At 32.3% G+C, this 18598-nt stretch overlaps 1 long non-coding RNA gene across 1 annotated transcript in view; it reads right to left on the reverse strand.

Moving 5' to 3' along the window:
* Positions 1 to 16104, reverse strand: part of LOC145269727 (uncharacterized) — a 23355-nt gene extending 7251 nt beyond the window's left edge. Inside the window, exon 1 of the long non-coding RNA XR_013865209.1 lies at positions 16028 to 16104. This is a non-coding gene — a long non-coding RNA (uncharacterized LOC145269727). The remainder of the gene's footprint in view (positions 1 to 16027) is intronic.
* Between the last annotated feature and the right edge of the window lie 2494 nt (positions 16105 to 18598).

Below are 18598 nucleotides of genomic sequence, written 5' to 3' on the forward strand. Positions count from 1 at the left end.
GACTAAAGATTGTTTAACAGTCAGAAAACACAAACAATCTTTTTGTATTCATTTTCTTGTACAACGTATTCTTTTCTACGTATGCCTCATTCCTGGTGACAATATATTTAAACTAATAATGTAGTATTCAAAGAACCTACCTCAACAACATAGACTTTGCTATGAAGTATTCGAACAAAGTGAGTTGGACTTATGAAAAAAAAATACTAAAAAGGTATACCAAATAGGGCTAACATACACAGCTACGATGTTGTACACAGCACGTTCCAGGGAGTGTTCATTATTCCAAAAAATAAAAAAAGGAACAAATTTTGGTGTGTGTGGCCTTTTTATATTATTTTGGCTTGAACTTTGCACTTTTCAGATTATTTTGTTAATTATATGTTTTTTTTTTTTTACTGGATATACAGTCATCGTAGTATTCCAAAAACAGGTCAGAGAGTTGGTACCGTAGAACCAGACGACTAAACCTTTTAAGGGCCAGGAAGCAACTCTGACAGTTGCAAGGAACTCTAGAAGATTTTGTTTGACAAAAAAAAAAAAATGTTGCAATATTTTGGATGTGTAATGGGGTATGATCCCACAGTCGAATGATTCTATTTATAAACGATGCTGCTAGGAACTGACAAATCGAATTAATTCATGTTCTGCTACCAACCAATCAGAAACCAGAATTGCTCCATAAATATTAAACCTTTTCTGTAGCAATTTCGCATGTTTTTTCTGTCTCGAGACAGTAAGAATATTTTGCTCTGTGGAACTGTCTACTGCAAACCAGTCACCTCTCAAAACTTTAGAACAACGAACCATTGGAAACTGTTCTGAAACTAAACATGGCTTACACTTCTAGAAAAAAGATTCAATGGGTAAAAAGATATAAAAGTTTCTGAATTTTTTAGATGAGGATTGGTTATTCGTATTATTTGGATTTATCGGACTACTGTTCTCATCTTGAGTGTTTTTTCACAACATTTCAGTTGATATAAGGACCTATGGTGCAGTGGTTAGAGTACTTGGAAAAAATCAATTGTAAAAAGTGACCTTCTCCTGAAGTTTGAAGGTTCAATCCTCAGTGTGGACGACCAAAAAATACAATTGCAAATTACTTAGGACCTCTATCCAGTCATGGCTGACAGAACAAGAGCACACTACCCCCATGAAGTAAATAAAGAGTTCCACTCAAAATTTCATTCAAATTCCTGAGTTCAACAGAAACATTCCTAAATTCGACAAGATACACCTGAAGACGGTTGGAGGTTACATCAACCGAAACATTGTGAAATCACACTAAGATTAGAACAGTCCAATGCATCCAAATAATACAAATGAAAAATTTGTTGATTTATTTTATTGAATTAATATTCTCGGTTTCTATTTTTTCTCTTGTGTTTTCCCCTCAAAGAGAATTAAATGTCGTAACAAAAAGAACTTGATTTTAACTTTTTTGCTGCCCTGGAAAACAACTATAATTGAGAGAGATCTTTTGTGTAATTTTTTTAATGTTTGACATCTACATCATGTTGATCATATGAAAAACAAAATGTGAAAAATTGAAAATTATTTTTTACACATTCAAAGCCATATTCATTTTCCCCTTTTCTTAAATGTGAAAAATGCTGTGCCATAGTTGACCTGAAGTCTTCGATGGTTTTTTATTTTTTCTTTTAAGAAAAAAAGGTGAAAAATTGATAGGGTTTTGAATGTGTAAAAACAATTGTCAATAAAAAAGAAATTATGGAGGACTTCAAATCAACTATGTCACAACTGTAGAAATACCAATTGGAACAACAATATAAAATGAAAGAGAGATTGACAAAATTGCTACTTGAACAACTAGAGAAAACAGAATTATTACTATAAGCTTTAACAAAGAAAAACAAAGCCATGGAAAGTGACATAGCATTCTCATAAAACACAATTTATTGGCAATTTTATTTGTTTGAGGTGAAAACTAAACTTGCTCTGTATTTTAGAAGGTATAACATTAATTGTGCTGATTGGGCCGGCTCTAAAAAGGTTCACTTGGAAATTGGAATTGACAACAAATTTGTGGATTATATTTTACTGTGAAAAACATGTGATTTAATTTTTTCTGAAACTGTAAAACTCTTAATAGAACTGTTCAGCCTGAAAACATTGTTATTTCATAGAAGGTGGGAATGCCTGAATTTAACTAAAGATGACTATTCAACAATGCAACGATTTTAAATGAGCTAAACTGAGTGCTAATGATTTCAAAAGCCTGATATTATTTGTATAAGGATTGGTTCCAGCAAAAGACTACAAATTTTTTTTTTTACAACGAAGCCACTACTTATCAAGGCCCAGAGGCCACTCGGGGATGTTCGAATGAACAGTTAGGTATTAATAGGGATTAGTTATCACAATACCACATTTACTATAAAAGTTTTCTTTGAAACTACTGTGCTGATCTGGCTGAAATCTTGTATGAACCTTTGTTATGATAAATGTCATTTCTTTGTTCTAAGTCTACAGATTTGATACTACTTTTGTTGTTTTCAAGTAAAAAAAACACTTTAAAATAAGTTTAAACATAAAAAAAATATCTAGGTAAGCAAAAAAGTGACTTATCTCGTTTTGGTTATTCGACACTCATTTAATCTAAAACTGAAAATTATTCGCTATTAATTTACTGGTGTTCTCTACCTCAAACTTATATATAAATAACTAATAATCTCGGACACAAAACTTTGCTATTAAGTTTTCTGTTGTTCTCAACTCGAAACTTATTTACTTATAATTCACTATTATTCTCAGACTCAATATTTTTGCTATAAACTGACTATTACTTTGAACTCGCCACTAATTTAATCTAGAACCCAAAATCATTCGCTATTAATTTACTATTGTTCTCAACCCCAAACCTATTTACAAATAACTATTAATCTCAGATCGAAAATTATTTGCTATTAATTTTGCTGTTGTTTTCAACTCGAAACTTATTTACTAATAATTCACTATTATTCTCAGACTCAACATTTTTGATTATTTGTTGGATATTTAAATTTTCACCTTTTTTGTTTTGTTGTCTATTGTTAAGAATACTCACGGTCATCCCTATTATGGTATATCGACACTTGGATGTAAAGGCTACTATTTGGGACCATGCCTAGGAAAGATAAAATGTTGGTTTACATTATATTTAAACTTCTGCATATCAGTACAGTTAGTGAAGCAGATAGCAGGAAGAGAATTCCAAAGTCTGGCTGTTCAAGGGAAGAACTATTAGAGTAGAAAGCTTTCTGGCATTTTAGGGTCCTCAACGGTATGGACCCAACCATGGAAAACCAAACAAGAATGAAAACGTGGATTTAGAAAACCAAAACATCCAACCTTGATCTCCCTCTGGGGCTCATGGCGCAATGGATAAAGGTGTTGAATTTTCATGGTTCCACGTGAGCATTGTCTGAAGTTAGCGGTTTCGATTCTACCAAAGTAGGCCAGAGGTTTAGTTGGCGAAACAACAACAGGCAGTATGGAAGGCAGTAATTACTAACAATACAGTTACGAGACTTAGTATTACTATTCCATGGCGGTTAATCACCTGAAGAAGGCCAGCAAGGAGTAGTTGGCTGAAACAACAACTATGAAGATGAGGATAACAGTTCGCAAATAAATAGACATTTTTTTAATCTATTACATAAAGGAAGTCAGCTTTGTGTGTGTTAGTATGTCTGCTAAAAACTTTTGTCATCTGCATCCGACCAGGTGAAAACCGGTATCATCTGAAAGGGCAATGCCCCGGATGCACATCATTTGAAAATTAGAAAATACGATTTGTTCTGTGGCGATCAGCTAGACCACTTTTTCAAAGGGGGTCCTTTTTCACGTCGCTTTTTTTGCAAGTCATGCACACGTATCAAACTAAAACTATTTTGCAACGTTATGACATCATAAGCAGTCATGGCCATGTGGGAAAAAGCATTTGCCTGTAAGTTTTTGCCTCCCTCTTTCGCGTTTCATGTTCAAATCTGGACACCGCAACTCATTTTTTTTTCGGCTGCATGGGCACTCTCTGCTATTTTAATTGAAAAGTTTAGATTTATTTAGTTTCTCCCCCCCCCTCCAGTGTATGAGCAACAAAAAGTGCTCAATATCCAGAGAATAGCTCCTTCTCTTCATATCCCTTCTACCAAAATATCTTTGTTTTGGGTGATTAAATTTTCATGTTTTTATTTGTTCTTTGCAATTGTTGTGGGGTTAGCGATGGGAGTTGACATATAATAAATAAAAACCTGCTAAATATCCTTAGTATAGCAAGTGTGTCCAAACAGAACTTCATGTCGACCCAGGACACACCGAATATCTATGCTAGTTTTTGATAAAACATGATCATAGATTATTGAAATATGCATTAGTTTTAAGAAAACTACATTTTGCTAAGCACTCTACTCATGTCCCAACTGAAAACCAGAAAAGTGATTCTATCCTAGTAGTAGACATGTGCCATTATTATTTATTTGAATTAAATTGAATAATGTGCAATATTGAGTAAAAAAAACATTTTTTTTGTACTCATATAAACTATGCTTTTTTTAGATAGGATTTTCAAGTTAATTTAAAATTTCATGGTATCTTTTGTTTATTAAATTGTTAGATGTAAGTACAGAATACTTACAAACGCCTTCTTCTCATGTTAAGACTGGGTTCCAAAATAATGTTACTATTTCAGTATGATCCAGATTCTTTACAAGTTCCAAATAATAGGGTTTTTTGCAATGGAATTATAGATGAAATATCTGGAACAATCGTCTCTTGCAAATCCATAAAAGCATAAATATTTTAAAGTTTTTTTTTTACATAGACATCACCACTGATCACGGCCAAGAGGCCACTCAAGGATAAGTGTTAAAGAGTGTACAGTAGAAATTGTACAATATAGTAATTGTTAGTAATGGAAATTCAGTCAATTTGTTAGCTTATATGGAACGGCTCATCAAAAACTTGTTTATGTTAGACTTGAAGACAACCATATTGTAGTCAGCTGGAAAGCAGTAAAACGGAAGATAATTAAACCCAAGTAAAGTAAACCCAAACTCACTTTCATGCACAAAATACTAGCGCAGAGAAGATACCATGCTGAAAAAATAATGGGTCGGCTTGACAAATACTTTACTTGCATACATGAAAAAAAAAAAGAGTTTGTCTCAAGAGGTGGAAGTTGATATAAAAAGCGAAACCACGGAACCAGAACTCAAAAATGAAATTAAATAATAGTATTTTCAAGTGAAATTCAAGTTTTACCATATCTTTTTTTTTTAATTATTAGGTGAACGTATTTTGAATAAAATAATAAAAATTAAAACAAGCTGCAATACACACACACATATATATAATTAGTTATATTTTTTGGAAAAAATGATTCTAGCAGAATGCTCTATTATAAGGAAAAATATTATTTATTTACAGAAAGTTTAGATGAGATGTCCTCTGAACTTTCTATAATAATACTATATAATATATTCTATAATAATTCTATAAATAAAACATTAAAAATATATATACAGGGTGTCCAAGAAGTCGCACACCATGTGTAGCATTACAAGTTGATTTTTTCTTTTTAGATACTTGTTATTTTATCAACTTTCCTAGAAAGAGCTATGTAAAAGATGCTAAAAACCGTTTGAATTATGCAAATACCATCAGTAGTTAAAAAGTTATGAGAATTTTATGTGCCAAAATTTAGGCTTTTCTGTGGACATTTTTCTTTAGAAAAAGTGGGCTAAATTACGGACCTCAACATTTCAAGAAATTTGGTAATTTCACCACCATTTATTTTTCAAGCTATTCTCATGAAACTTGGTAGTCTTATGTAAAATTGTGTGCTCTTTCTGATTATGCAGTAAAATTTGATTTATCTCTTTACTATAAGCCATGAATTATAAATTCAGATGTACAAATTTCAATTTTTTTAAAACTGGTGCATGGTATCATATAGTGGTATTAAAATATAGCTTCATTGAGAATAGGCATTTTCCTGCCTCCTCACCAAAGGAGAGCATTCATGGCTGCACAGAAAAAAAATTGAATAGATAATTAATGAATTAATCTCAGAAATAAATCGGTATTTACTACTCCCTTCAAAGAAAAATCAAATTGAGTAGATATGAATTAATCTCAGAAATAAATCAAAGAAAATTTTTCATATAGATTTTGGATTTCTGTAAAAGAATGGAAATTCCCATAATCGACCAGAACTTATGCATTTTAGGACCAGTCCAATTTGCAATTTTGTAAATCCTCTCTATCTGTCCCAAAATATACCTCTATTTTGTGAGATGCAAACATAAATCGTACTCTACATGAATCCTCGATGTAACTTTCACAGTACCAGGATACCAGGAATCCTGATAAGCAACAACTATATATTCACCAGTTGATGATAATTTTTGTAATTTCTATTCTATTGTTTTACTGAAAATTCAACTCTGTAAACAAAGAAATAAAACAGCATCATTTTTTACCTTGTTTACACCGTAACATTTAAAATGATTACTTTTATATGTTTTAGGGTATGCTGAAAACGAATATCGCATTTAAATTTTCTGCAAATAAGTAGTTTTCCGGATATTAAGCAATGTCATTTCTTATGTTACCATTTGTAGCCATCTTGGTATGCACGAGCACACAAACATAATCCCGAGAAACTATGCGCAAGCGCATGTACCAAGATGGCCACCAGCAATAACATAAGAAATGACATTGCTTAATATCCGGAAAGCTACTTATTTGCAGAAAATTTAAATGCAGTATTCATTTTCAGCATATTGCAAACTCTTAAAAGATAGTAATTTTAAAGAAAAATGTTAAGGTGGAAACAAGGTAAAAATTTACAAAATGCATCACAATGAAATTATTTATCAAACTACCTAATTATTATTATTATTTAGATATCTTCAGTTAAAAAAAATGGGTTTGTTTTAGAGATTCGAAAATTATCTTGACAATGAGTTAAGTTTCACGATATATTTTATTTAACTGTTAGGTGAAAGTACAGAATAGTTAACAAAACACCCTAACTTCCCCATGTTAATAATGGTTTTCTCAATAATGTTATTATTTCAGCATGGTAGCATAAGTGCACAAGTACCTTTTATTTGTAATATTTTTGTTTTTTTACCACTAAAAAGCAAACGCATGGACTTAGTACATTTTGTTGTTTTTTTAACGCTTTTAGTACATGTGTACTAAAAGCGTTAAAAACAACAAAATAGTATAATTGTTTGGAAATCAAATTTGAAAAACTTGATATCTTTTTTAAATTGACAAACTCAGAATAAAAAAAAATTTTTCTGCTTTCGTTTTGAAAGCAGAGAAAACAGTTTTCTATTTTTAAGAGAATACAAATTCGTTAATATGCTGACAGCAATGGTTAGCAAAAAGCAAGCCATTTCTCTTTAAGTGGATTTGAATTTCTATAAAAGTATTCTAAAGAAATTTCTGCGCAATTAATAATTATCAAATATTTACATATTATACATGAAAATAATTCTGAAACTATTAGCTATATGAAAATAGATGATATATACAGATTTATCTTATCAATTTTGAAATATTCATTGTCAACTTTGCTCGGTTGTAACTTAGCTTCCTGTGGTTGTAAAACAAATCAAAGACCAGTAGAGATGGACTTCTATACTTATATAGCCTGTAAAATTTCAGCCATATCCAATCAAATTTAACCTCGTGCATATGTATCCAAGCGTAACGTATAAAATGAAAACATTGAAAAAACTGTTTCCCTTTTTTTTATCGCCATTTTTTTACCGTTTTTTTTTTTTTCATTTTTAACTTGGAGCATAAAAACATTGAACGAAAAATAAATTAACATCATTCGAATGCTTATTTTATTCTCTTTTCATCAATATAATTCTTTTAAAAATTGATTAACTAAAAAAATACGATTTGTTGAAGCACATTAGGTATGTGATATCCACAAAAATACAGCATACGCTTGTAATGCTAATATATATATAAATATATATACATATATATTTATATATGTTTTTTTTTTCAGATTTTATTGGACATGGGCCAGAAATAAACAATACAAGAAAGAGTTAAATTGGTTTTTATGTTTGGAAGTGATGAAGCTACAGCTATGTAGGTGAAGAATTCAACCGCACTCATCCCAAGCGAGAAAAACCATTGAGCCTACCATTGTCTGCCATTTGATCAAATATTTCCAAGAAACTAGCTCAGTAGTTGACCATGAGAGGCATGGTCAACGAATGAGTGCAACTGATGAACCGTGAAATCAGTAAGGAAAATAAACCAGGAGCTTACAATTAGCAAATCATCAGTACATCATATTCTTAAGACATAAACTTCATCCATACAAAGTGCATCTTGTGCAAGCTCTTCATGGTGATGACAGGATAGGCGATTAGAGTTCTGTGAATGAATATTAATCATTCAGATTCTTCAATATTATTCAGTGATATGTATTATTATTCATCGGACTACTGTTCTCATCTTCAGTGTGATTTTCACAACGCTTCAGTTGATGTACCCTTCGATCTTCTTCAGGCGTATCTTGTTGAACTCGGGGATTTTGACGGAATTTTGAGCAGAACCCTTTATTTACTTCACGGGGGTAGTGTGTTCTTGTTCCGTCAGTCATGACTGGATAGAGGTCCTAAGTGATTCGCAAATGTATATTTCGGTCGCCCACACTGAGGATTGAACCTTCAACCTTCAGGAGAATATCATTTTTACAATTGATTTTTCCCAGTACTCTAACCACTGCGCCACGGGTCCTTGCGTGAAGTCAATAAAGGGTTCCGCTCAAAATTCCGTCCAAATTCCCGAGTTCGACAGAAACATTCCCGAGTTCGACAAGATACACCTGAAGAAGGTCGGAGGTTACATCAACCGAAACGTTGTGAAAATCACACTCAAGATGAGAACAGTAGTCCGATGAATAAAAACAATATAACTAATCCTCGTATTATTCAGTGATGAAGCGATTTTTCATTTAAATGGGCAAGTAAACCAACACAATATGCGCTATTTGTCAGAAGTAAATCCTAACTGGAATGAGGAGGGACATCATCAGACCAACCGCTTATCAAGGCCCAGAAGCCACTCGGGGATGAGGGTTATTGTGTGCACAGTAATCAATGGGATAGTATCATAGTAATCGTTAGTATTGGATATTTGATAAAATGTCTTACTTAAGAGGGCGGTTCATCAGGAATTTATTTATATTGGACTTGAAGACATCCAGGTTGTAGTCAGGTGGGAAACAGGCAAACGGAAGAGAGTTCCACAGGCGTGCAGTTCTAAGAAAGAAGCTTTGTTCATGGAATCTATGTTTTGATTTATCAAATCTCCACACTAACGTAATGTACTTGCAATAACCCTTATCCCTGAGTGGCTTCCGGGTCTTGATAAGTGGTGATCACTGTGTAAAAAAAAAAAAAAAGAGAAAAGGGCATCACTCACTAAGCCTATTTTGTACTCTATCAAGGCAAGATAAGCTGTTTTTACTGCTCAGATGTGGCAGCAGTATTCCATCCTTGGACGTACTTGGCTTTTATATAGATAGAGAATTGCATCAGCAGTGAGATACCTTCTGGAGCCGTATTTTTTAATACTAGCAATGTCACCGGAGAAATTTAAAGTTTTTACAGACCTTCTTGTTTGACTACCTTGAAAATGTTTGTGTACTTCGACGGCAAAACTTCTGTTTGCAGCTTGCTAGAGCTCCACCGCACTTCGCTATTTGGGTGTGTTACTACCTGAATTAAACTTTTCCCAGAAGATGGATTGGGTGAAGAGGTCCAGTGGTGTGGCCACCTCGATCACCAGATCTATCACCTCTTGACTATTTCCTTTGGGGACATCTTAAATCTGTTGTTTACTAGAATCATCCATGCATTCCTGATAATTTGAAAGATGCAATAATAACTGAATGTCAAAACTGAAACTTTCAACAGAGTAAAAGACAGTTTTATAAAGAAAACAGATGCATGTATCAATGCAGAGGGTGAACTATTTGAGCATCTATTATCATTATGGTGAATAAAATTTGTATTCATATGTATTTTAATAAAAATTTACAGTGCACAACTTCTGGGACACCCTGTATATTTCCCTTTTCAGGGTTTTATTTTTTTTAAATCAACTTTGCGACGGACTGTTTTTTCAACTGAAGTAAAGTAGTTGTCAACCTATCTAATAAGGTTATTATTTAATAATCCATTTTTATCCTAGGGAGAGAAAGTGGTTTGGGACAATTTTGTACTTTCACCTAACAATTAAATAAAAAAAAGATACTGTAAACTAGGTACAGGTAATAATGGTGGAAATCTGATAGGGGACTTAGTTTTGAAAGCCGGTTTATCACAATTTTTTTGTAAGCTTCCGATTACTTTTTTATTTGGATTTGAAAGAGTAAAGCCTAAAGTTAATTTTCAAAAGGAAAAACTATTTGTACACATATGAAAAAAAAAATTATAATGAAAAATGTTTTCACAACGATATTTGAAAACTGACAAATTTCGCTAAATTTTAAAGTTAAATAAATTCATTGTAAAAATCCCTTAAAAGATGAATATTAGTTTTCTGGGTCTATTTCAAAGATAATTAGTAAAGTCTTAAGATATTTAATTAAATAAAATAAAAACACCTTGTTTGTACTAAAAATAGCTTATTAGACTCCAAAAGCAAGAGATTCTGGCTTTGCACAAACAAAACAAAGTCGTCTAAGCATGGATTCCACCGAAACCCAAAATATCAGAAAGTCAAAAGGCCTGAAAATTATGTCAGGTAGTTAGAGGGAGGTAGGGAGCGCAAAACCGACTGGTTTTCTATTTTTCCCCCTTCAATGCATCCATACATTCTTATCATGAACGCTTGTATAATTTTTACCATTTATTAATTTAATTATTGGTGGACCTGAAAAGAATCACCTCTCCCCGCACTAAGAACAGCTCTTGAAATAATCACCTCCAGCTCCCTATGTTAAGAACAGCTTTCGTTTTTTTGCAATCTTTTCAGTGGATTATTATTGATTGGACACTAATATATAGGAGGAGGGGGTGATTCTCGTTCGGTTTTGTCAATTATTTTTCTATGTGCCTGCTTTAAAAAAATTTCATTCTCTTTTATTTTTCAAGATCATATAAAAATTATGTTACACTGAAGACTATATATTGATTCAAGCAAGGAAAATATTAGAATCTTACATATAAAAAAAATTAAGCTAAAAATGTAATCTTAAAAAACAGGAAATATCTTTTGCAATCATAATTTTTTGTGTGAAAATATTAAATAAACAATTTTTAATTCAATGATAATATCATTAGTTCAAGAAATTTATTTTTCTTTATCAAATTCATTAATATAGACTTTAGGGGCTTTTTTCATCACGTTTCTGAAAAAATTAATCTTTCTTTTTAATTGTTAAATTTGCGATGCTTTTCATAAAAAAAGCAAAAATAAATTCCTCCATTTTTTTTTCTTTTTACTACTGAAAACCATAACTTTAGTAAAGGTGTTTTTTTATTTAAACAAGATACGTTTCCACTAAAAAAAACAATAATGGGTTCATTATATTCCGTAATCATTATTTGATAAATACTGAAAATTTCATTTAAATTGGTTAATTTCCTGATTTTTGGTGAATTTTTAAGTAAAGTAAATGTTTATTCATTTGGAGAATTGGCATTCATTTTGCACCTACTGTAAACCCTGAATTTAACTTGAAAATATGGGACTTCTGCAGAATTGGGATGAGATTTTGTAATAGATAAATGGAGTTTTCAGATGAAAAAAAAAACAATGGTTTCAAATAATTTTTTGTCAATTCTGATAAGGCACAAGGGTAGCTTTCAAATTATGCAGTCAAAATTATCGAAAATTCTCCAACACAAAAGAAAGTAGATATATTAAAGTTGGACCTGGTATAACGGTTGCGAAATTTTGCATGATCGTGACCCCCAGTTCTGATTAGGAGTCAAGGAACACGAGGCTATAAAACAAAACCTGTGCATCTGTATTCTTGTTATTGGTTACAAAATAATGTTCACTTGAAGTATCCATCATCTGAACATGCTGCCTCAATAGAAGCAATCCTTTAAATAGCCAGTAACAGTCATACATAAGCAATTACTTCCATTAGAAGCAGTAGTTGTGGATATAAGCAAGAATCAAACATCACCAGGTTTACTCAGTCCAAATCAAACCCGACCCTCCTCCGATCTCCAACCTCCTCAATTCAAGTGAGTTTAACTTATTTTTCTCACAGTACAAAGAAAGGCGACAGATTGATTAAATATGCCCCTTTAAGCAAAAACAATAATACTTACTGAATTGCCATGTTGAAAATTATAATATATCCAAGAATTACAACAAAAAAAAAATCGAGTAGAAAGCTATTTCTAGTTAAAAGTAATTTTTCTGGAAAATTAGGTAAAATTGCACGAAGTATCTGTCATCTGAACATGCTGCCCCAATGCAAGCAATCCTTTAATAACCAGTAACAGTTATTCATCAGCAATCATTTCCATCAGAAGCAGCAGCAGCAGATCTAAGCAAGAATCAAACGTCACCAGGTTTGCTTAGTCTAAAACGAACCCAACCCTCCTCAGATCTCCAACCTCCTCAAGTCAAGTGAGTTTAACTTATTTTTCTCACAAAATTACCTTAATATTAACTGAATTATTGGTAAATTTTTAGTTTACTGAGCTCTTAGCATTCACCTTTAACTTGTCGACTTTTAATGGTTTTCGGGTATGCTGAAAACGAATATTGCATTTATTTTTTGTGCAAACACAGTTATCCATATTTGAAGACATTCAGTATCCAACATACTCCCTATCATTTTTAATGGCGGCCATCTTGTTTTCCAATAATGAAAAACAAAAACCGCCAAAAAAGGCTAAATATGCCATGTGTAACTGGAATCCCTCCTCCCCACCACCGACGTTGGTGCAAAAAAAAAAAAAGTAAGGTTTATTGGAGGGAGGAAGGGGTAAATTCCAAGAAATCTTGAGCAAAAAGAAAGAACGTAAAGCCCACATATTTGAAAACAGTATTTAAAATAATATTTATTAAAATAAATTAAAAAGTAAATATCACCTTTTGCTACAACAGAACACTGACCACTAATTTGTGTTTTTTAGGGATATTCGATGTTGCTGGTCAAAATCTGATTATTAAATTCGTCGCAAATTTACGGTTTGCATGGGATTAACCCCTTTTAATTGATCTAAAAAAATTAAGTTTTCATGTTATATTATAAACCCTTTTTAAGAGTTCAAAACACAACAACTATTGGTGTAAGCAACAGTCCGTTTTTTATTTCTCCTGTTGTTCTTGCTTATCGTAGATAGATAGACAGAGAGAGTGGGGAGCGACAGAGAGAATTATCGTTGCATCCACTCGGTTGACAATCAAATCTCCAACTGCAATCTTTTTCCTTCTGTCACTTTTTCCTGTCAATCTTTTCAAAACATCCACGTAACCAGATTCCTTTCTGTTACATTTTTCATAACAATAACAAGGTTTGTTTATATTTGTGAGAAATATTGAAACAATTCCCGTTTAGCTTGTGAATTTCTGACATTTCATCCGCAGACGTGTGCCACATTTTAATTCATGAACATACATATATGTATATACACCTATACACATATATATATTAGCATGTCAACCCGGCTTAGACCGGGTCATTCGTGTAACATTCACGAGCAATTTACAAAAGCATATTTTATGTTTTTCATTCTTTTTTGGGGGGAGGAGGGGATATTCAATTATAGAACTTGTGTAGTTTAACAGGTGCTGCTGCAGTTTAATTAACCGTAATGGGGTAAGCACACGTATTTCTGTCTCTCCATAAACAAGAAGGGGCACCCCCTCCCTCTCAACACAAGTTAAGCATAGTTGGTTTAATAATTGTAGGATATATAAGTGTAAATTGTTTTTGTAATATATATTGTATACATTCGTAGAATAAATAGTTTATAGTATTTCTCATATATGGCGATTGTGTCGTGTCATGTGTTTTTTTTTTGTCTGCCATAAATGTCCCCATTAAACAATGAAGCGGTCCAGAGGATGAAGATTCCAACCAGAATGCCACCAGGGTGACGAGGTCATCTTGAGAGAATGGGGAAGCCACACACCCACATCCAACATCTTAGGTATGCTTTTCTTCTTGATATACAGACCCTAATAACTGGCCCATCTTCACGAGACCGTTTCTAAGACATTTAGTGTAACACATGACGCCGGCCACACGCCAGTGACAGGCTGATCATGTTATATGTAAACTGCTTGTGAAAACTTACTGATAGCAATATTTTTACTATTAAATGAGGTGAAAACTTTATTTTATGAAAAATATTTCTTGTCATTTAAAATGTCCGCTATGTATTCATACACCTTGTGGAATGTCAAGCAACTACATGTGTGTGCACATTTTAGTAAGAAAATGAAAAAAATGAATATAATTAAGAAAGTGAAAAAATTAATGTAATTATGAAAGTGAAAAAAAAGATTGTCCGTTTTTATATCAGGAAGCAGAAAAATATCTGGAAGGGTGAGGGGGAGGTCATTTCAGCCGAAAAATGTTTTTTTGGGGAGAGCCATGTTTTGGCCCTTTTGGTGTTTTTTCCTAAATGAGGAACAAGATGGCCACCAGCAAAAACAATAGTGATTACGTTGGATACTGCAAATATGGATAACTACTTGTTTGCGCAAAAAATAAATGGGATATTCGTTCTCAGCATACCCGAAACCCTACAATGGGTTTGTATTACTGTACACATAGATTCGAAAAAGTTGTCAAAAAACAAATATATAACAAATGTTATCAAAGGCAAGATAAGTTACTTTTCTACCTAACTGGATATATTTTTTGTGTTTTTATTCAATGTAACATGTTTATTCAGCTCGAAAAAACATGCAGTGTTTACCGATGTATTTGAAAATTCAAGATGGCGTCTGATTCTCTCTTTAACACCGTAAGTCTGGGAAAAGATGTGAGAAATAAAAAACCATACAAAATACTATTAAAAACCCGCCGAATATATGTCAACCTATGTCACGGTAACATATATTGAGCGAGTTTTTAACAGTATTTTATCCGTTTTTTTATTTATAAAATCTTTTCCCACACTTACGGTGTTAAAGAGAGAATCAGACGCCATCTTGAATTTTCGAATACATCGGTAAACACTGTATGTTTTTCGAGCTGATTAAATATGTTACATTGAATAAAAACACATCGAATCTATGTGTACAGTAATACAAACCCAGATAACTTTAATCGTGTAAGCAGATGAAAATTTTTGGCCATTTTGTTTTAAACCAAAACGGAAAATTACCTCCCTTTTGAACTCTCCAGTGTCTTATGATCGTTTTCATAAATTTCTATTTTTTTTTTATTTTCTTTAATAAATAATTTCCTACCTTACCGATTTTCGTAATTTTTTTACATAATCATCTTAAAAATACAAGGAATACGTAGATACCATTGTTTTCATACGAAATTCAGTGATACGATTTCCGATATTTTGTACCAATAGTGTATAAGCGCTGAAAAAAACTATTTAAAAAAATGGGAGTTATGCCAACTTTAATTAAGAAAAAAAAGAGCATTTAATCCACGGCGATACTTATTGGGTAGATTTCAAGCAATATTTTGTTTATTTTTTAAACTTGTGAGACATTATTGACTCTCTGAACACAGCATGTTCAGAGTTGGTTATTTTATTGTCGGTTTAACTTACAAATTCGACACTAGTTCTTTTTTGAACTGTATAAAAACGTTACAGCACACAAAACATATCCAGGAAGGTAGAAGAGTAACACCTTTCCTTTGGTAACATATATTTATTGTGTATTTGTTTTTTGTTTCTTTTTTACCCTTCTTTTTCGTTTGTTGGCTCCTCTGCTAAATCGGCGAAAGCCATATTCGGATGGTGTTATAATTTATGTAAAAGAAGAGATCAAATTGAATGCAATAAGACGCAAAATAAACTCAAGTAATACTCACATTTTAGAATTAAGTTCAGAGACGAAAATGACGATTTGTGAATAGAAATCCTATAACGTTCAGTTAAAAATTCAAAATGGTCACCGGAAGTGGAACTTCGCAGAAACGTTAAATAAAAAACGAAAAACATACAAGAGAATAGTTTCATAAAATTTCGTGTCTCTTTAATAATTACAAATATAATAATAATTATTTTATTTATCTAAATAGTTGGTTATCTCCAAGTTTCGCGTGTTTTTTAGCTTCCGGTTTCTGCTGACCATTCTACATTACGGTGAATGCCCTGGAGAAGTTCCCTCTGATTAATGTTTGCCTCCCCACGAGAGCAAAGGAACAAAAATAAAAATTTATCTTATGTTTCTCAGTTTTACAATAAGCAAAATCGGGTTTTTTTTTTGTTTTTTTTGTTTTTTTTAATGTTTTTTTTTTTTTAACAAAAACACACACATACTATGAAATGTTTTGTTTTTGTTTTTTAATTCTACTTTTAATAAAAATATATTATGGTCAAATTGTCGGTGCGACAAACTAAACACTCATCTTTCAAAAGTTGATCTTCAGAGTAAAAGGAACATTAATGAAAAAAAAATAAATAAAAAATAATGGTCAATGTGCACTGTCCGACCTGCAAAGCGTGTTTATTCCGAAAGCCGTTCTTAACATAGGGAGGTTGGAGATGTTTATTCCAAAAGGCATTTTCTTATTTTCAGGTTGGACAACCGGTATAGATTGTGACCTCCAAAACTATCTCACAGACTTTTTTTTTTTTAATGTCTAATCTTACTAGCCCTTAAGACAGAAAAAAGGGAGAGGATAAAAGGTCAAATTGGCGATATTATCAACTAAAAACTTAAAAAGTTGAATTTTTAGGATATTCTGGTATGTTTTCAACGACTATAACATTTAAAATTGTCACCGACAAATAGTTTTTATTATATTAATGGTCGCCATTTTGTTTTTTAGTGCAGACTGCAGACGATAGAAAACGAAATGAAAACGATCAGTTTTGCCGAACATTTAATGATTTTATTTTCGTTTCGTAGTTTTCGATTTAATTCTTTATATTCCTTTTTATTATCCCGACCTCTAACCCTAATCTGATTCCTTTACGTTAACATAACCAAAACTTTAACCTACTTCTTTTCCGGCGCTTCTACACTATTGAGACGAAAGTTTGTAGTCGATAAATGGAATTTTCAGATTTAAAAGAAAAACAACAACTGATGTTAGCTTCGAAATTATGCAGTCGAATTACGGAATTATTAAAAAAACAACAATAATCGTGTTGGGGGGGGGTGAAAATTTGCTGCCATCTTGTTTAAATTGAAACGGAAAATTATTTCCCTTTTGAACTCTCCTGTGTCTTGCGATCGTTTTCATCAAATTCTATTTTTTTTTATTTTGAGGAATACATAGATACCATTGTTTTCATGTGAAATTCAGTTTTATGATTTCCGAAATTTCGTCTTAATAGTGTAGAAGCGCATCTTTTCCTTAACCTAACCATAAACTAACCGGCTTCCTTTTCATTAAACTCAGCAATTTTTTTATTTATTTCTTTTGTTGGGTGCATATTATTTTTTGCGTGTCTTAAATGAAAACCAAAATGGCGACCATTGAAACCCATTAGAGACTACATTGGATAATAAAGGTCATAATACTATCAAAAAAAAATACTTATCGGGGACAATTTTAAATGTGGCATTCGTACAAAACAAACTCAATTATCTCTAAAAAATCAACTTTTGAAAAGTGAGTGTTTAGTTGGTCCACATCTGCAATTTGATAATAAAAAAAAGGGTTATAATAGAAAAATATTTCTATTTTCTCACATAGAAAAATATAAATCTCATTTAATTTTACTTGGAAAAAAACAAGTTAAAGTACAGAATATTTGGCACTTGTGCACTATTGCAAAGGAACCATTTTATTTGGTTTTCGGTTGGGAGACATAAGCAGATTGCACAACAGAAACAAAGTTCTTTTTTTTTTAATTACATTTTCACCCCAAACAAGGCACAGTGCCATTTTGGTGTAGGGGGGCTACTATCAGGGACATAAGTTGCAGGGATACTCTTTAGGTAGTTGAGCAGCAAGAAGTCTGTTCACATTACATTTCAATTTCTGTATGTCAGTACAGTTGGAGAAGCAAGAACCCAGAAGAGAATTCGAAAGTCCAGCAGTTCTGGGGAAGAAACTATTGGAGTAGAAGGCTTTCTTACATCTAGGGATTTCTACTGTGTAGGGGTGGGATTTTGCTGCTTGTGAGGTTTGTCAGGTGTTTTTACATTGAGGGGGTACAAGGGCTTGTAGTTTGTCAGAGCATCCACCATTAAAATACTTGTAAAACGGGCAGAGGGAGGCGACATTTCGTCGATGTGATAGAGGTTAAAGCTCAGGTCAGGACCGAATCAAAAACTCTCAACCAATGTCACCATTCTTTTTTTTTTTTTTTTTAGAAAGATTTGTTACAATTTTTTTTTTTTTGGAAAGATTTGTTACAATTTTTTTTTGGGGGGGGGAAGATTTGTTACAAATTAAAAAATTTTTTTTTAGAAAGATTTGTTACAA

This window comes from Euprymna scolopes, chromosome 45 (assembly GCF_053919585.1).
Source record: "Euprymna scolopes isolate OS-2025 chromosome 45, ASM5391958v1, whole genome shotgun sequence".
In the NCBI taxonomy this organism is placed as follows: domain Eukaryota; kingdom Metazoa; phylum Mollusca; class Cephalopoda; order Sepiida; family Sepiolidae; genus Euprymna; species Euprymna scolopes.